This window comes from Channa argus, chromosome 3, assembly GCF_033026475.1.
Source record: "Channa argus isolate prfri chromosome 3, Channa argus male v1.0, whole genome shotgun sequence".
Lineage (NCBI taxonomy): Eukaryota > Metazoa > Chordata > Actinopteri > Anabantiformes > Channidae > Channa > Channa argus.
This window is the reverse complement of record NC_090199.1, coordinates 4470123-4491000: the sequence shown is the minus strand read 5'-3', so window position 1 is coordinate 4491000 and position 20878 is coordinate 4470123. Positions and strand designations below refer to the sequence as shown.

Here is a 20878-nt window from a genome sequence, read left to right as displayed (position 1 = left end):
ACTGACAGAATGAACTAAATACATTAAACATATATTTTAAATAATTGCCACAATGACAATCACATGACTAGTAAAAGTAAACAATGTCTGCATGCATTTTCTTTACAGACATTTTTAAATTATGTTTTAAACATGTTTAAGTGTCCTTCTGTTACTTATCTCTATATGTAAATATGGATTATAAATTGACAGTACATATGGATTTTACTCTCTGATGCCTCATAGCTCGAGTTGTACTTTTGGCAACAAAATTTTAAACATGTACTGTGGGTCATTAAAGATGGTTTCTGCATAAAAGTTTAAATGTTACTTACTCCATCCGGTGTTGCACTTCATTGAAGACGGGGGATTAACAATAAACTGATTTTGATGAATGTTTAAAACTGAAGTAACAGAAACTGAGAAATCCTGATCTCCAATGTCACAACAAGGGAGATGGACTCAAACACAGACTGCGAGGCAGGAAGGTACGATTGTAGCTTTTATTTCTTAAGCAAAGAAGAGCACAGAGAGTAGAGCAGGCCCAGTGTAAAAACTGAAATAGAAAGACACCAACTCAGTAGGACAGCTTCAAAAACCAAAACATGTCAGATTTCAGTTACAAGGCAGGGACAACTGTTCCCAGGAGACAAAACAGAACTGAGTGATGATAAGAGCATTTATAAATGCTGGACTAATGAGGATCAGAACAGGTGAGCAGGGACTGGCCAAGGGAATGGGAAGCATCAAGATCTGAAGTCAAACAGAGGGACAACATGGTGAGATGTGAAAGCAGAGAACGACAGATTAGAGCTGCAACAATGTAACATCATAACATCTAATCCCTGAGGTCAAACTTTAATCACATCATTTCCCATAATCCAAACCAACATGCAACTTCAGACACAGCTGTTCTTACACACAGACAAAGACTCCTTGTGATGAATAAAGTAAAGTTTATATGTTAAAGTTGTGAGAGTCACAGATTTTGTCTCCTTATCTCATAACCTGTTTTTTACTCACATTAAACATCGAGAGGTTTCTTCAGTCGTCCTCCTCCCCAACTGCACAGTAATACTGTCCAGCATCAGAGGACCGGCTGGAGCTGACGACAAGCTGTGGTTTACTGATGAGCTGAAGGTCTGGATTTCTATTTATCTTGTACCAGGTGTATTTAGCTGCTGGGTTAGCATCACTGCTACAAGTCACAGTCAATGAACTGCCCTCGTCAATTTCCATGGATGGACTCAGTGACAATTTGGAGCATCTGGAGGAGAAACATGCAGTATTTAAGAGTATAATGACAGTTATTTTTATTTTCTAAACAGTTTCTATCCTAAAGTGAGTCATTTATACAAGAAGAATTACAGAAAGTAAAACCAACCACATTTAAACTTTCTTCATTATGTTTGACTGTCTCTGTCCAGAGTTCTGATCTTGGAGCTGTCCAAGGTTCTGCAAATATCTGCGATATACTCTGATGACTGCAACTTGTGTTTAATGTTTTCTGCTTTTTCCAATTACAGTACACATTTATAGTATTAAAGCAGAAGTTTATAGTAGTAGAGCTAAATATTTAAATATTTGTTCTAATTGTTTATAGCACATTCTGTTAGTAAACATGTTCCTTCATCATCAATAGGAACCTTGACTTAATGTGAGTCTCTGCTCTTTACACTTATCACAACTTCGGTAAATGTCAAACCCCTTAACTTTATTTGTGACCCCACCATAACCCTAAAAACAGCCATTTGAAGGGATGCTAGAGAATTAGGACAAAAACAAGTCTCATGTTACAGCACAGGAATCACTGTTTGTAGGAACGAGTTTCTCTAAAAACTCTGTGTTTCTGTCTGAATCTGTTCATTCTTGTACCAGATGTATTTAGGATGATCAGGTAGAGGACAACTGCTCTGACACTTTCAGCTCTACTGAGTTAGAAAACTGACGACAGGTCCTCTCACCTGGACTTGGACATCTGTATAAGGAAGAAAAGTGTTCATTTTAAACTGAACTGTTAACATGTAAAGCAGTTAGAAAATGTTAAACACTAAACTAAATAAATATAAATCATAAGGAAACTGTAACCTGTGACAGGCTCTGTACCACTGTAACAGAGAAACATCAGAAACCATTTTCAGTCATTACATCAGAGACCAAAATAACAATGATAATAATCCTTTTTTAAATGATTTTGAAAAACTATTTTCTTTAAACTCACTGGCTTTCGGCTTGTCCCTTCAGGGGTCGCCACAGTGGAACATGTTCTTCACGTTGATTTGGCAGGAGTTTTTACGCTGGATGCCCTTCCTACCACAAGCCTCCCATCTTATCCGGGACTGACACCCTTGGTTGCTGGGTGGGGCAGCACCTGGTGGTTTGGGATTTGAACACGTGGCCTTCTGCATCCCAGTGCATCCCAGTGCTCTACCACTGATCCACCAGGCCCTTTAACAATTTAATTTACCTACTTACCACTTTTTGCAGAATTCTACACACTCTATGTTAAAAGTCGACTCCACATATTACTGTCATATTAAATGACAATAGTAGCAACTGAGAGATTCTTCATGTAATCATTTCCTTCACAGTGAAGAAAAGACGTGAATGGTTAAAGTTTAGGTTCAGTTTAAGATAATCCACTAGTAAACCATTAGTGTGTCCACCAATCTACTCTAGAGTCTTGGAACCTAACACCAACGCAGACTCCCAAGTGTTAAACTACTAAAGAGCACCAGACAGAGCTCAGCAGGCTTTTGTTCAAACACGTTTTGTGCATCTGTCAAGATACACAGACTTTACACAGATAAACAGCAAACAAAGTGATCTGTAAGGAAAAAGAGGAAATTCTGATGTCTGAATTTTAGGCACAGGCTCTGGATCCCAATGAATCACTTTACTGAACAAATCTACATCCTGTGTGAGAATAACTTAATCACGTTTTTACATTATAACCTGATTTTTGGCTGCTCCGAGTGTAAAAATCTTACAATATCTACAATCTACACTCCTGTACCTGGGACAGCAAGAAAGACAATAAATCCACTCAGTACTGCTGTGAAACTCATAGCTGCTCACGTTGTGTCTGTAACTACAGAGTCATAACATATTTGTAGGAACAATAAGTAAAGTGTAGAATAACTAAATCAAGAGTTACACAACTTTTTCTACAGAGTAGAAGTCATGTTGTTAAAGTTACGCACAACTTCCTTCTCATTTAGCTGATTTACCAGCATGATGAACCAGGTGGCAGCACATAGCAACAAATCCAAAAAGTAATGTTCTGCATGCAAAACTATAAACTACTTCATTTAAGAGGGTGTGATAATGTCGTTATATGGCCTGTTAGAATCAAACATGTTAGACACACTACAACATCCCATAAACATAAAGACAATTTAGACAATTGAAAAGACTTCAGAACAATTGAGACATTTTTAATTAAAAGTGGGTAGAATTCTGGCACATTCAGCTTCAAAACCAATAAACATGTAAAGTAAAAGTATGTAGTATGAAGAATATTTTTAAAAAAGAAATTTTTATTGTATAAATATATAAGCAAGCTATTATCAAAAAGCAAAAAAGGGAAAAAAACAAGTTACATAAGTGAGTAAAATTATTTTTTCAAAAGAGTAAAAATACTGACCACTGGTACTTGGCTCATGAAAAAAAATGTGACAGAAGACTAATAAAAAAGAGATAAAACAAAAATATAATCAGAAAGAAAAGAATGCAGTACACAGTTCATCATGTGATGTACTGGGACTAGAAACGGTCTCTCATTAGGAAAACGTGTTTCTTTACTATCATCTAGTGGCAGTGATTGGAAACTACATCTACTTTAGAACACGTCTTTCACTCGTGGACCCCAGAGGTGCTGTTTAGTGGCAAGTGGACTTTCTTAGAGTTCTTGAAGACATTACACTTCTCATCTAACAGGATTCATCAGTTCAAACTGACTGGATTTCAGAAGCAGAAATAGAAACTGTTGAGTCAAGAGGTCGTTGAACCTTTGATGGTCACCAATGGATTGTTTTCATTCACGTGTTTGGTTCATCTGAGTGAAACTGTGATCGACTGTGAAACTGCCTCTAGAATGATGAAAGAATTGTGTTTTATGGATGTGATAAGTGGTGACACTGACCATCAGCTGTGCTGAGCGATGTTTGTTCCCGTTTGACATAAAATAAGCCAACAATTCATTAAAGAATGAATTCAATTAGTACTTTTAGTTTGGTGATGTTACTGTGTGGGGAGCTGCTCATCTCTGTGCAGTACTTTTACTGACAAATCTGACAGCAGAGTACTCAGTCACTTCCTCCTCCTCCTTGTGGGGCTGAGCTGCTCTGATGTTGGAGTAGACAGCATCCGTCTCTTTCTTGGAGAAGTGGACACTGGCATACAGAAGGTTTTCAGGCTCTTCTGATTGTCCCTCAGCAGGTAGATGCTGCAAAGACAAAAGTACTTCAGCTACACACGGGACATGTGGTAAAATGTGTTTATCTTGACTGGAGAGGTCTGTCCTGAAAAGACCAAAGCATCAACATCTGCAGGAATGATGGTCCAAGTATCACTGTTGTCACCACAAAGATTCTTCTCAGATGAGTAAGTTAACTTCCAGTGAATTTATTCTTTGTCCTGATCTTCAGGGTTTAACTTCTCACTGTGATGTACAGGTGTACGACTCCAGGACCTCACCTGTCTGTAGGCAGGTTCCTCTCCTGTAAAGAGTAACTGGTTTTTGCTGAGCTCTGGTTCTTTAGCTTCTAGCTTTGCTATAGAAACGTACAAGTGTCCTGTCAGACCTCATGACGCCACTGTTGGATGCGTTTACTGGTTCATCACAGCACATTTATAACCAAACCCAAACACACTTATCAGTGATTGAGGATGTGGACAGAGGTGAAACAGGAAGCTGAATTTAACAACTCTCACCTGTTCCCTGTTGTCTGGTCTGTCTTCAGGCTCAGATGGTTCCTCAGTATTCTTCTTGTTTCTGGTTAAAATAACAAAAATAGACTGAATGTTTTAATCCTGACAAACAGACTTTCATTGAATTATTAACCAACCATTTAGTGAAACAAAGCTGCTCACCTGATCCATAAGAAGACACAGAGGACAAGGAGAAGTAGGAGAACAGCAGTGGTTACTCCAGCTGCTGCTGATTTCCATGATCCTGGGGAACAATCAAGAGAAGAGCGACGGTTCATTTGAGTGTTACAGCCTGTTTGGTCCAATTGTGTGATTTCTAGCAGGAACAAAACCAGGACTATGGTGCACGTGTGTCTGCAACATCAATGCTTCATTTCCTGCTCAGTACAGGGAGGATGTCTGTCAGTCTGTCCATTACTGGAGGTTTGAGGCTGTCCCAGACCAGCTGGAGATGAAACATTTCCTTTGTTTCAATGGTTTGTTCTAACTCACCCTCTCATCCTAAAGTCAGTTTTACACAGACATTCATTAAGATTTCATTAAAAGCTTTTAATTTTCTGTGCTCTGACTCTCTGAACTTTCACAAACAGCAATATTTCTGCAGAAATTCCAGAGACCACAGTTTGTATATTTTTACAGGGTTAAAGAAAACATGTTAACAACATAAAAATAAAATGCTATAAGTCTTTGATCAAACACACATGATAAAAACCTTGTTCTGCACACATTAGCAATATGAGACAATCTCAGATGATTCAAATTCACACTACTCTGTTTCTGACTCCTGTCCAGTGGCAATGACTGTTTTAAAGCTTCTCAAAGTTTCCCCTGGTACCAATATTCATAACTTCAATGAAAACACACAGTATGAGAAATGTATTTTTGTATGTATGTTTTTCATCTGCCAATAACTTCAATATTGGCAGATGAAAAACTATTGTAATATTAATTCAAATTCTCAAACATTATGTTGAATGTAATAATTTACCTGCAGTAACAATCAGATATAAGGTGGAGTTATGACGTCCCATTGTGTTCTGGGCTTCACAGTAATAATTCCCACTGTGTTCAGGTCTGAAGTCAGTGATGGTGAAGATCTGTCCTGAAGCTTTTGGTGAGTCTTCATTCTCCTTGTACCAGGTGTAATTAGCTGCTGGGTTAGCATCACTGCTACAGGTCAGAGTCACTGAACTACCCTCCACTATCTCAGCAGAGGGACTCACTGACACAGAGGGAAGCTGTGGAGGATCTGGAGGAGGAAACATTTGAACACAGTTTATTGTTTGCAGGATATGTGTTATGATAAATCACTGTACTCTGACATAAAATTAAATAATATAAATGAGGACATATGTATCTGTTGCTATACGTGTTGAAATAAGAAAACAAGTGTAGAAGCATCAGAAACATTCTAGATGGTTTTGTGACTGACAGCAGGCAGAGCTAAAGAAAGTGAGTATGATCAGCCAAAATGTTTCCTACAATAATTAAGCGAAATTCTTCCACTATATTTCTACTTAAATAAGTTGTTTTACTCACATTTCACATTAAGACTGACATCTTCAGATCTGCTCCTCCCCAGCTTGTTCTCAGCTTCACAGTAATATTGTCCAGAGTCAGAGGACTGGATGGAGCTGAAGACAAGTTGTACTTTGTTCTTGAGTTTCACATTTAGATTTCCTTTGCTCTTGTACCAGGTGTATTTAGCTGCTGGGTTAGCATCACTGCTACAGGTCAGATTCACTGAACTACCCTCCACTATCTCAGCAGAGGGACTCACTGATACAGAGGGAAGCTTTGGAGGATCTGGAAGAGGAAAAATCAGGTTTTGTTAAAACTGTTTCGGAGACATTGATCAGGCTGAACTGTGGCTCATTGATGGTCAATAATTTCTAAGAAGTTTAAATATCTAAATAAACATACAAAGAAAATATTGAACAAAAGTGTTTAAGGATTTTTTTTCTTTAAAACATCAATATTAAAAACAATTTGCTGCTTTGTTACTTTGAATTACAACTCGACATTAGGTTACAAATACAGAGAAGTAAACTCACACACTGGAGGAGAAGGACAATCCTCATTTTCCTTTAAAGCACAGGAGATGTGGTCTCCAGGATTAAACTGGCCTTTATAAGATGCAGTTTCCATCTTGTTGATTTTCTGTCCATTGTTAAACCAAACAAATGTAAGACGACCAGTTGGACTCTTACTGCTGAGACACTTCAGCTCAGCCTCGGTGTAAAACTGGTGGACTGTTGATCTGATCACCTGCACCTGCAGAGCTGGATGTACAGTAATGGAGGAGGAAGAACCCAAAGTTTAATCACTTTCCAGAAAAACTGGGTAAAAATGCTACAGGGAACTTGAAGGAAAGTAATACAACAGCGTCTTTGGAAAAAATGAAACTTAAAACATGAATGAAACTACTAATGTTTTTCATTAGTAGTTTCTAATGTTTTTCAGCCATAAACATTTTTTTTTTACATTTTACTTTGTGTTTGTTTTCTTTGTTATTACCTGTGACAGTCAGAGTTGTTCCAGGTAAACTGCTCCTCCATTCAAAGCCCCATGTTATGAATTTGAAGTGATACTGGGCTGAATCTGTGTCTCTCAGGTCAGTGATTCTCAGAGTGGAGCGTCCTGTCTCTGTCTCAAAGACCTGAACACGACCTGAATACTGGAAGTCTTTACTAAGATCCTCAGGCTGTGAGGGATTCTGCCACTGACGACTACGTTCAGGACTGAACCAGAATTTAGATTTGACCTGATAATAACTGGTGTAAGTACATGAAATGTTCACTGATGAACCTTTGACAGTCAAGAGACTTCTGTCAGTGTAAATCACTCTGTTGCAGGATTCACCACGAACACCTGAAAGATGAAAAACTTAATGTGTCAATATATTTGAATGTGTATGTCTGCAAAAAGGAAAACTTCACGTTAACATAACAGACATAAAAAGTCCAAATGTTCTACATTTCAGCAGGTCTGAACAAAGGTGAGCAGACAAATGACTCAGATTCTGTAAACTGATTCTTTGAACATCGCTCTGCACACTGATGATTTCTACTGTTAAATTAACGAGAATTGAATTATGTGTTAGCCATGATATTCTCACCTGACATTATTAAATTCACTGAGGAGCCTAATTTTATAACCTTAAACACTTAAATCCTTTAACCTTTATCAAACATCTGACTCTGTGTTCACTTCTAGATCAACAATAAGTGGATAAAATGCAGGTTAAGAATTCTCCGACCCAAAGAATTTATAAAGTCCTGTTCAAAACAGCAAGTTGTTTTATTCCTCTGTGGAGACAGAACAACAATAAACCACAAGATGGAGACATATTTTAGTAAACTCACACACTGAAGGAGAGGGGAACTTCTCATGTCCTTTTACAGCACAGGAAATGCTGTCAGCAGAACTAAAGTAATCTTCATAAGAAGATGTTGACTGTCTCTGAATCTTCTGTCCATTCTTGTACCAGATGTATGAAAGATGATCAGGTAAACAGCTGCTTTGACACGTCACATCTGCCCATGAAGAAAACCTTGATGTGATCACCTGCACCTGGAGATCTGAGTATGTAATAAACACACAGTTCATGAAAATGTGCACAAGTTTACAATATGTTAAACATTTGGAACTGAATTAGTGTTTTTAATAAATTCTTACCTGTGACAGACAAAGTGACTCCAGGTTCACCAGTATAACGTCCTCCTGGTTGGTTTGTTATGAACCTGAACTTGTAAACAGCTGAGTCTCTCTGTCTCACGTCTCTTATTGTCAGAGTACAGACTTTGTCAGGACAGTAATATTCCACTCGACCTGTGTAGTCTGGGTCTGTTCTCAGATCTACAGGTGCATTGACTTTCCATTTAGTAAACCATGATGTGGTTTGAACTGTTGTACTTCTTCCATTTATTCTGGATGGGTATGTGTAGGTGCAGTAAATGTCCACTGTTGATCCTTCTAAGACACAGATGTGAGTATCAGTGTAAGTCACTCCCCAGTTATTCTGACCCTGTATCACTGTAACACAGAGAACAGCAGAAACCACAATCACAATGACCTCAGTTAACAAACAGTTAAGAGAAATTGTATCATAGCACCAACAATAACAACTAATGACCATTAATCTCAGCAGAAATGTTAATTTGGACAAACATCATTGTCCTCAGTTATCAGAGTAATTATCTGTCATTGACATAAAACGTTACTATCAGACCTCAATCTAACCACACCTGAACTAAACAACAGAATCTGACTATGCAGTATTTTTACTGTTCTACACTATAGCATAGGTCATATAGACGGTTGCCTAGAGTATCACCTGCTGGAGGGGGCACTGCTGCATGCCCTCAAAAACAAAATGTAAATTATAGTAATAATTTTGAATTTTTGTAAATGCTTTAAAAACGCTTGTATCACTTTATATGGTTCCTGCTGCTTAACGAGTGAATTTCCCCACTGTGGGATCAATAAAGATGATCTTATGTTTGTCAGATTGATATCGTCTTCGTGTAAAGGCCGTCCAAGCCCTCAGGTGCAGCTTTCAGTATTATCAATCAGTATAATCGTGTCCTTTTTCCATTTTTGTCATGGTCTCTGAGCCGGGTTAAGTTTAGAGAACTTTTTTAAAACGATTCTTTGACTTTTATTTTGTTATTTCATTATTAAATTAGTGTGGAAACATCCTTAGCAAAATCCTGATTTAAATGTTTGATCTGAACTCTATCCAGAGAAGAAGACAAGTGGATGATGCAAACCTGCTGATTGTAGTTTAACTTTGTGTGCATCCATGCTGAACAACATCCAGTCTAAAGTGCAATGAAGTGATGAAATGAGCTTTACTGCAGTGTTACTGAGCAGAGTAAGAGGAAGAAAATGAATCATCAGACTCTATGTGCTTTTCTTGGTTAGTTTCCTCTCTGCTCACTCTGTGGTGGAATTGCTGCTTTGTTAAGTGTGAAAACGATAAGAGGTGAAAGAAACTCATCAGTACACCTGACCTATAAATAAAGAGACTGTCTTCCTGTAAAACTGTTGTGTTGTACAAATGAAAGTTGTGGCACTATGTGATGAGTCCAATTTTCCTCCTAAACACTGACTTGACACCATGATAAAAGTTCTGGAACTACAGAGAGAGAACAAAACTGTCACAATATACAGAACTTATTAAATCAGGGTGGGTCTCAGAACAACTCTTTAAAAAATCTTCATTACAGATCTGTATTACAACTGAACTAAAATCTGAACTTATCCAAAACAGCAACTGGTCATTTCAGCTCTGACAGTTTCAAAGAAACTGGTGGTTTTAATACAATGATGAACTGGGGTTAAGATGGTCATAATTAACAGGTGTCAGAACACACAGTGTGTCACAGCTTGATGTAGCTGCAAATGTAGAAGTACAGTACCTGACAGAGAGAGGAGGAGGACAAATCCATTCACTGCTGCTGTTAAACTCATAGCTGCTCCTCTCAGTTTCTTCTGTGGCTTCAGGGATGTTAAACTAATGCGGTAAATTGTGTCCACAGGATGTTTCAAAAGATGGTTCTACTCAATGTGGAGGTTGTTCCTCTGATGAAGTCACTGCATTATGATCAGAAAACACACCAGACTTCCTGCTTCTTATCATATTCAAAATGTGTGAATGTCTTGATCCGGTCCTTCATATTCATTTCCTGTTATGGACTTTTACTTTGTAGCCCTTTTCCCCACTTCCTTTTCACCGTTCACAATTATTTACACCTGTTCCCCTGCCTTCTTAAACCCAGCTCAGATCATCGTCTCGCTATTTATGCAACACCCTGACTTCTGGTTTGTCTGTCTCATGGTATCTGGACTCTGTTACCTGTTTATCTTGATCTAAGGTTTGGTTGCTGTGCTCTTTATTTTGTCCCTGTTCGTGTGCACGTTTTAGTTTGTAATCTGTCCTGTTACACTCTTTAGATTGGTCATTTGTATTATATCTGCTTAGTCGGTGTCCACCTTTATGTTAATTCCTTAGTTGTCTCAGTCCAAATTCTAGTTATTTGCACGACTCATTTTGACCCCGTCTTGTGTTTAGTTTCTCCTGATTTGTGTTTTCTTTGCAAGTTGTTTTTAACTCTTTAGGGCCAAATCAGCGTTTGTCCTCCTCTTCGTAGTGATTTTTAGTTTACCCTTTTTGATATCCTGTGTTTATTAATAAGTCAGTTTAGACCTCAAGCCCCCTTCTCTTTGGTTTACCAGTCTTATCTCCACCCCCTAACTTTTGGATTTGTGCCCACACTATCCTGACTCTGTTTTCACTAGCCCTGGTCCAGTTTTGGTTTAGTTCCTTGGTTTATGATGTTTGTGTTCTGAGTCTACTGTCTGTTTAGTCCCCGAATTTGTTAAATAAAGTCATTTACATTCTACATCCTCCTCACTGTGCTATGTTTAGGTCCATACACATAACCAGGACAGTGAACGAAGTCATTTGCTCTTTAAAGTTGAAACGTCCCCATTTTCTCCATAGAAAACAGAGAATAAGAAACAAGTTGTGATTTCTTATTTAGTTGTCTGTAATTATTTAACTTCTTTCACACTTTGTCACAAAAATAGTCAGTTACTGTATCAATCACTATGGATTTATCTCCAGTTTAAACAAAGAAAAAAAAAAACTGAGTCTCTGAGTTTCTTTCTGTGTATAAAAAATAGTTCAACAGAAAATCAGGATGTATGTACCTTCACATTGTCTGTAGCTGATGAATGGATGTGAACGGACCTATTAAAACACACAGAGGAACGACTCAGAGTGATGATGCCTGATTCTGCAACACTGACGCTTCATCACTAGAGGAAAGGGAAACACCAGAGGACCAGGAAACCACATTTCCGAATCTAACACTAATTGCTACGTTTCCACATGGTTCTTAAACAGAGGACATTAGTGTCAGTAGCACTAAATATTCTTCAGATGTTTTGTCTCTGCAATGGCGACAAAATACTTACAGTACCTGCGACAGCAAGAAAGACAATAAATCCACTTAGTACTGATGTTAAAACTCATAGCTTCTCACGTTGTGTCTATAACTACAGAGTCATAACATATTTGTAGGAACAGTAAGTAAAGTGCAGAAAAACTAAATCAAGAGTTACACAACTTTTTCTACAGAGTAGAAGTCATGTTGTTAAAGATACACACAACTTCCTTCTCATTTAGCTGATTTACCAGCATGAGGAACCAGGTGGCAGCAAATAGCAACAAATCCAAAAAGTTATGTTCTACCTGCAAAAGTATGAACTACTTCATTTAAGAGGGTTTGATAATGTCGTTATGTGGCCTTTTAAATTCAAACTTGTTAGACACATTAAGTTAACAGAAAATGAAAAAAACTATGTCAATAATACAATGAGCTTTAAAACCATAAAAAAATAACAAGACTGAATACACAACAATTTAATCCAAAAGGAAAATGGTAAATAAAATAATTAACACTGGGTGCAATTAAAATGGTAAAAAAAGCATGTAGTTAGAAGCAAAAAGATTATTTTTAATGGACTTGGTTAATATTTAGTAAAGTTATAGTTAGTGACTCAGTATAGAAGTAAGTTATTATCCAAAAGCAAAAAAGGAAACAACCCAAGTTAATTAACCTAGCGAGAAACAAACTAGAATTTCTTTCCAAAAAGAGTAAAAATACTGACAGTTGGTACTTGGCTCACAAAGAAAAACAAACAGCTGTGATAAAACTGTCAAAAAAATAAGAGATACAAAAACATTGTGAAGACATGTATGATCAGAAAGAAATGAACACAGTTCATCATTCTGTGTTTATAGAAAACAGAGAATGAGGAAATAGTTATGGGCTCTGTTACAATTAAACTGCCTGTTGTTTATTCATTTAACCTCTTCTACACTTTGCCACCTTAACAGTTTTTTGACTGACACACAAACAGCCAAACCCACAACAACACAGTTACTGTAGCAAACCATGTGGATTAATGTTCAGTTTGAACTGGTTACTAGAGAACATGAAAGTGGATTTGTTTCACTGAGAAATGTAGAAATTCAAATTAGGATAAAAACACAGGAAATAAATTCCCCAACATCTGAAAAAGAAAACACAAACTGTGTGAAAAAGAAACAGAAACAGAAAGAACAGAACACGTTACATATTCCATGTGTGGGATATTACGTCCTGAGGTCAGGGCATGTGGATACTTCTTTAAGACACAGCATCTCGCCAGTCCACACGTCTGCAGTTGAGCAATCAGTGATTGGAACCTGATTTCCAACGTGACCATTGTTGGAGTGATTTCCAACGATCTAAGAACTGGAGAGAGAGTTTAAGATCTTTAAGACTCTCAGTGAAGAGACATCCCAATCCAAATCTTCAAAAAATCAAAAAAAGTTGGCTTGGTGACCCAGGTATTTTCTTACATGTAGGAAACAAAGCCTACCTGGAGGATATAACTGGGCCCCTAGAGAACCTTCCCTCAGACTAAAGAAGCTGCTTGACAGACAAAAAATCTTCACCAACTTCCTATTGAGTGTTCAGCTCAATGTTTTTTCATAACTGAGAAATGCTCCAAGTGTCTGTTTGGCCTGCAAAACACGACTGACAAGAGAAACACTCACGTCCACATTTGCACTCTGTCCCTACTGTCCTACAGAATCAGCTGTTGCTTATTGATTTTATTTTTTTATTGTATTTTTAAGTAATAAGGGAGAGGAAGGAGGAGATGGTTGCTGCAGCTGGATCTTTCTTACAATGGCAGCATTTGGGATTGTCTTTCAAACATTATGGACCGAGGTTTGATTTATTGTTGCAGCATGATTGGCAGCTTGCAAACCAACACACTTTAACCAAAACAAACAACTTTATGATTATGGACAGAGATGCTTCATCTCTTCAGGGAGAGATCTTATTTTCTTATTTTACTTTGGTGTAGGAGCTTCTTTGCTTTGTTGTTGCATGTAACCAGCAGGCTGCCAGCCGGGAAAAATCAGAAAAAAATCTGCTCTGTCAGCATAATCACCAGCAGGTAAGAAGCCACTATTGCTCATGCAAAGGCAGCTGAAGCCAGCAACACAGGAGATGCATCCAGGTTGGCTGCCAACTCAGCAGACACCCAATTTTACTTCAAGTAAGTGGATCAACAGCATCAGCCACATACTATTTTTCCACAAACAAAAACTAGAGAAGACTTGTTTGTTGAACCCTAAGATGGTTCAGATCAAACAATCACTGCACGCCTGCACAGGTACTTCATAGATCACTTGCCGTTCTGTCTTAAAGAAGCGTCCACCTGCCCTGAACTAGGGAGGTCATTTCCCCTGTGGAATAATCTCCAGCAACAGAGAACGAAAACGCTGAATCATTTAATATAAAATATAAAACAATGTTATTTCTGTTGTGCAAACTTATCTGACTGTCTTCCTGACAACGTTCTGCATCTAAAAGTGACCCCCAAAATTTAACTGGACAGCATAAAGATGAACTCACATATCAGTAAAGGACATTTTATGAGTTGCTTTGCTTTTGTAGTTGGTAAATTAAAGCTAGATTAGATATAAAATAATATTTCCATGTGATTGTAGCAGTTACATTACACACAGTACATGCTGAGAAGGTCAACACCTCCAGTTTTAGGTGTGTATGTGGAGGAGACTTCATTGGCTTTGTCTACTACAATATTCTTCACATTTATTTAAACAGTAGAATGTAAAGCCAATATTTTTGTATATCTTCAATAGGCTGTATTACTTTTTCTGCCAACCAGGTGACTCAGCATCTGAACATAATCACATCAAATATATTTGGGGAATATGAGTTTCTAGTTCCTTCCCTGCAGGAGGCTCTAACCTGACTGTTCTTCACACCAGGTCTTTGTGCTGCTCTGTGTCGTCTCTCTGTGCTGCAGTGATGGATGTTGCAGCTGAGATGATCTGATAATCATGTTGGGAATCTGACTGATGGGGAGAGAAGGAAAGATGAGAATAAAACACCTCGTGTAGAAAACTTGATGATATTAAACATAAACAGAGAGATTAAGAGACTGAGATTGTATTATGTGAAGGACAAAAAGTTCCAACTATTTCTTTAAAAATCAAACATTATGTGCTGATTAATTTCTCAAAAGAGCTACTCACCTCAATCATCTCCACAGATTCATTTAGTTCAGATTTAAAGTTATGAGTTTTCTTCTTCCTGGATTAAAAATAACAAGATACTTCCTGATTTTACTGGTACAAAAAGAAAGGACAACGTGAAAGATTTGTATCATTTACCTCATCCACAAACTCATGACAAGCAGAAGAATCAGGACCACAAGAGTCAACCTGATGATGTTCGTTATCGTAAGTGATTTCCCTGAATGAAGACACAGTGGATCTTAGCAGGTTGATTCAATTAATAATCACTTTGTCAGGTGTGTCTATAATCACTCAGCCACATAGAATAAAACAGAGGAAATGTAGAAGGGATTGTTTTTCATTTGCATCACCTCAAGCTCCATCGTATTAAATATGTTGATGAATTTTGCTGCAGTAAACAAATAAACAGTGCTTGTAAAAAAGAAGTGGACACAAGCTACCAGCTAAAGCAATGAAACACAGGGTGGAATTCTGACGTCCTCTTGTGTTCTGGGCTTCACAGTAATAATTCCCACTGTGTTCAGGTCTGAAGTCAGTGATGGTGAAGATCTGTCCTGAAGCTTTTTGTTAAGTCTTCATTCTCCTTGTACCAGGTATAATTAGCTGCTGGGTTAGCATCACTGCTACAGGTCAGAGTCACTGAACTACCCTCCACTATCTCAGCAGAGGGACTCACTGACACAGAGGGAAGCTTTGGAGGATCTGGAGGAGGAAACATTTGATCACAGTTTATTGTTTGCACTGTTCTCTGACATAAAATTAACTAATAGAAATGAGGACATATGTATCTGTTGCTACATGTGTTGAAATAGGAAAACAAGTGTAGAAGCATCAGAAACATTCTAGATGGTTTTGTGACTAACAGCAGAAAGTGAGTATGATCAGCCAAATTATTCAACTATGTTTCTACTTAAATAAGTTGTTTTACTCACATTTCACATTAAGACTAATGTCTCCAGATCTGTTCCTCCCCAGCTCGTTCTCAGCTTCACAGTAATATTGTCCAGAGTCAGAGGACTGGATGGAGGCGAAGACAAGTTGTGGTTCTTGATTAAGAGGTTGATTTTCGTTCTTCTTGTTGACCACTGTTTGGTTCTTCCTGTACCAGTTGTAATTAGCTGCTGGGTTAGCATCACTGCTACAGGTCAGATTCACTGAACTACCCTCCAGTATCTCAGCAGAAGGACTCAGTGACACAGAGGGAAGCTGTCGAGGATCTGGAGGAGAAAAGATTAACATTTTCAGATACATTTTCTTATTTTATTTTAAATTAACCTATTGTACATGAACTATTGTTTCATGTATAAGTGTTGGTCTAGAGATGATGGTGTTTTCTTGTCTCAGATAAAAGTTGGACACTTTGTTACTGAGGAGTAAACCAACACTTAATATAAAAGCAAACAAGACTGATTTCCCTCATATTTCTTTAAAGCAGAAAGGTTGAAGCACATGAACATCAGGGTCAGAAAGAGACAGAAAGTTCTAGTCAGCAGTTCTGAAGACTGGAGACAAAACAAATGATGCTGTGTCGGAGTCTTTGTGGACATGTGATTTTCTTCTAACTCTTCACAATGAATCATGAAAAACCTCTGACTGACTAATATTTCAACAAACATTAAGTTAAATGATGGTGTTAATAGAAGAGTGTTGAGGAAACTCACACACTGAAGGAGACGGGAACGTCTCTTGTCTTTTTACAGCACAGGAAATGCTGCCTAAGTCTTTGATGTTGCCTGAGAAATAATGAGATGTTTGTCTTTTTTTTTTCTGTCCATTGTTGTACCAGATGTATGAAGGACGACCAGGTAGATCACAGCTGCTGTGACACTGCATCTCCACCCTGTTAGAACCTGGATATGATGCTGCTTTGATCACCTGCACACTGAGAGCTGAATGTGCACAAAGAACAAACATTAACATTAAAAAATGAAATTCAGACAAACACACACTGATTTTCTTAGGTCATAATTTAACATTTAGATCAAAAATTTCCAATTAATATTTTACCTGTGACAGACAAAGTGACTCCAGTTTCACCAGTATAACCTCCTCCTGGTTGGTTTGTTGTGAACCTGAACTTGTAAACAGCTGAGTCTCTCAGTCTCAGGTCTGTGATGGTCAGAGTGCATTTGTTGTTCCTACAGTGAAAACGCACATGACCTGTGTAATCTGAATCTGTTAACAGATCCACAGGTGCAGTATTACTCCCTCTGATAAACCATGATGTGTTTGTGACTAAGCTGTTTCCTGTGATTGGGTATATGTAGATGCAGGATATGTCCACTGTGGATCCTTTTATGGCACAGATCTCAGTAGAAGTGTAAGTCACTCTCCATCCAATCTGACCCTGTATCACTGAAAAGAAGGCAGTGAATCAGAGGAGCCGACCTCCATGGTACAACTTACAAATGCACAGCTTAAAGCAGGCGTCACGAAAGTTAGAGAGGAAGTGGCGTTCCACTAATTTAGAAGAATCCCGGTTAGCCTGGAAAAACAGTTTAAAAATGTACAAAAAAGCTCTCCGTGATGCCAGAACAGCATATTATTCCGCACTAATAGAGGAAAACAAGAACAACAGTTTCTGTTCAGCACTGTAGCCAGGCTGACTAAGAGCCATAGTTCTGTTGAGCCTAGTTTTCCCTTAACTCTGAGCAGCAATGACTTCAGGACTTTCTTTACTAATAAAATTGTAGCCATTAGGGAAAAGATTCACTAGATCCTCCCTACAAATATTACAGATAGATCTTCATGTACAACAGCTCTAGAATCCTCAATAAGGCCCCAATCCATCTTAGACTGCTTTTCACCCATAGATCTCAAGGAGCTAAGTTCAACTATCGCCTCCACAAAACTAACAACATGTCTTTTAGACCCTGTTCCAAGCAAATTGCTTAAAGATGTTCTACCTTTAATAGACACGTTCATATTAGACTTGATTAACCTATCTTTAGAAACTGGCTATGTACCAAAGGCCTATAAAGTTGCTGTAATCAAACCATTGCTTAAAAAACCTTGTCTTGATCCAGGTGATTTAGCCAACTATAGACCAGTAGTAGTTGCAAAACAATTATGTGATCACCTTTACAGGAATAATTTGTATGAAGACTTTCAGTCAGGATTTAGAGCTCATCACAGTACAGAAACAGCACTGGTAAAAGTCTCCAATGATCTTCTCCTGGCTTCAGATAATGGACTTGTGTCCGTACTCGTCTTACTAGACCTTAGTGCCGCATTTGACACCATTAACCACAACATTTTATTACAGAGACTAGAACATGGATTTGGGATTAAAGGAACCACATTATATTGGTTTAAATCTTATCTGTCAGACAGATTCCAACTTGTTCATGTTAATGATGACTCTTCTTTATGCACCAAAGTTAGTTATAGAGTTCCACAGGGCTCTGTGTTAGGACCAATACTTTTTAATCTGTATATGTCACCTTTAAGCAAAATTATTAGGAAACATTCCATAAACTTCTACTGCTATGCAGATGATACCCAGCTCTATTTATCTGTGAAACCAGAAGATACTAACCAATTAGTCAAACTTGAAGTATTTCTAAAAGACATAAAGACCTGGATGTCCTACAATTTCCTACTTCTAAATTCAGACAAAACTGAAATCATAGAGAGAGAGATCATATTTCACCTTCACTAGTTTCTCTTCATTGGCTTCCCATAAAATTTAGAATAGAGTTCAAAACCCTCTATTTAAAAGATCTCATAGTCCTGTATCGCCCGATTAGACCACTTCGATCCCAAAATACTGGCCTACTTGTGGTTCCCAGAGTTTGCAAAAGTAGAATGGGAGGCAGAGCCTTTAGCTATCAAGCTCCTCTCCTGTGGAACCAGCTTCCAATCCAAATTCGGGGAGCAGACACCCTCTCTACTTTTAAGACTAGGCTTAAAACTTTCCTTTTTGATAAAGCTTATAGTTAAAACTGCTCACTCAACCTGAACTAGCTCCTAGTTAATATGCTGTAGGTTTAGAGTGTTGGGGGACTCCTGCAAGTGCAATGAGCTCCCCTCCTCTTTTTCTCTATACATTTATTTGTCACCACTGTATGCCATTAATTTTGTGTCCTACCAACCTGTACAATGCTTTGTTGTTGTTTTGTTGTTGCTTTTCTTGGCTCTGTTCTTTTCTCCCTCCACTTTCCACTCACCCCAACCGGTCAAGGCAGATGGCCGCCCACCCTGAGCCTGGTTCTGCTGGAGGTTTCTCCCATTGAAGGGAGCTTTCCCTCTCCACTGTTGCCTAGGGCTTGCTCAAGGGGGATTTGTTGGGTTGCTTCTACATACTTATGTAGTCTGGACTTTATTCTGTAAAGTGCCTTGAGATGACTTTGTTATAAATTGGCGCTATATAAATAAAGTTGAATTGAATTGAATTGAATAATGTGCATCATGTCAACCAACTCTCTAACCTTCCCTGTCTCAGTCCCAACATTCAAAGTCCCTGCTGTCAGTCCTACATTCTTAGCTTTCATCCTCTCTCTCTGCCTACAAACACACCTGCCTCCTCTCCTTCTTCAACCAACAGTAGCCCAACAACACCCTGTAGGTCAACAGCACTGGTGGTGGTCTTTTTTAACCCGAGCATGTATTTTGTTGGATGCCCTTCCTGACACAACCCTCTGCATTTATCCAGACTTGGGACTGGCACAAGAAGACACTGGCTTGTGTCCCCTTGTGGTTGCATTTGTTGGTGATACTGTATGTACTTAGTGTAAATGAGAATGTAAATGTGCTCTTTTAAATGAATTTGTTGGACTGAGGGGACATCACACTGGCTTGTGTCCCCTTGTGGTTGCATTTGTTGGTGATACTGTATGTACTTAGTGTAAATGAGAATGTAAATGTGCTCTTTTAAATGAATTTGTTGGACTGAGGGGACATCACACATCCTCTATGGCAGGAAGAAAAGCAATAAGAGGGTGTCAACCAGTTACTGGTTATTTTTATTTCTGTTCACTCTGTGACCAAGTTGTTGCAGGGTAAAGTGTTAAAACCACAAAGAATTGAAGTGAGGTGAGAGAAACTGTTCACAGCAGATACATTTTACTATAAAGAGCAAAGCATCATCACACTGAGATCAGAAATTGTTGATAATGAACAAAAAATAAATTAGTTTTGGTGTTTTGTGAATGTCAGAGGCTTCTCACAGCATTTGGTGTGTGTGTGTGTGTGTGTGTGTGTGTGTGTGTGTGTGTGTGTCTGTTTGGGTGTTTCTACATTTCAGTTGTTCTTCTTGTTGCCTTGTTCATCGTCCTTCACTCTGTTTTTATAGTTGAAACTAAGTTCAGTTTACAATAAAAAGTAAAGTGAAACACTGAGATGTTGCTTATGTGAAAAAATACTGAACTGTCATACTTGTGTAATATTACCTACAATACCTGGTAACAGTGTCTTGTGTATCAGTGCATGTTGTTCTTATCATCTTAGTTTACTCTTCTTCTATTATCTCACAGTGTCTTGTCTACATGGTTTGGGTTGTTATGTTAGTTTTATCTGATCTGTCACAGATGAACTGCATTTAGATTTAGTTGTACTATGACAATAAAGTCATTCTATTCTATTCTCCCACATTTATACCATTTCAGGGAAGTTTGAGGTTCACACAGCTCTCAGTCACTCATTTTCAAATACAGTCCAACAAATTGACTTGTACATGTAAATGCAGATGCACAGTACCTGACACAGAGAGAAGGAAGACGACAAATCCACTCGTTGCTGCTGTTAAACTCATAGCTGCTCCTCATGTGTCTGTGTGACTCTAAAGACAATAGAACAAGTTATAAACAGGAAGTTCATCAGTCACATCATAGAAAA

General features: G+C 38.2%; 1 long non-coding RNA gene and 1 pseudogene across 1 annotated transcript; both read right to left on the bottom strand.

Annotated features, from left to right (window-relative positions):
* Positions 1–14847, bottom strand: part of LOC137124620 (B-cell receptor CD22-like) — a 36928-nt pseudogene extending 22081 nt beyond the window's left edge.
* Positions 3922–5220, bottom strand: LOC137124670 (uncharacterized). The gene is made up of 3 exons (XR_010914008.1): positions 5074–5220; positions 4915–4975; positions 3922–4426 (listed from the first exon to the last, which is right to left on the bottom strand). It is a non-coding gene; the product is annotated as an uncharacterized lncRNA (long non-coding RNA).
* Positions 14848–20878: the final 6031 nt, after the last annotated feature.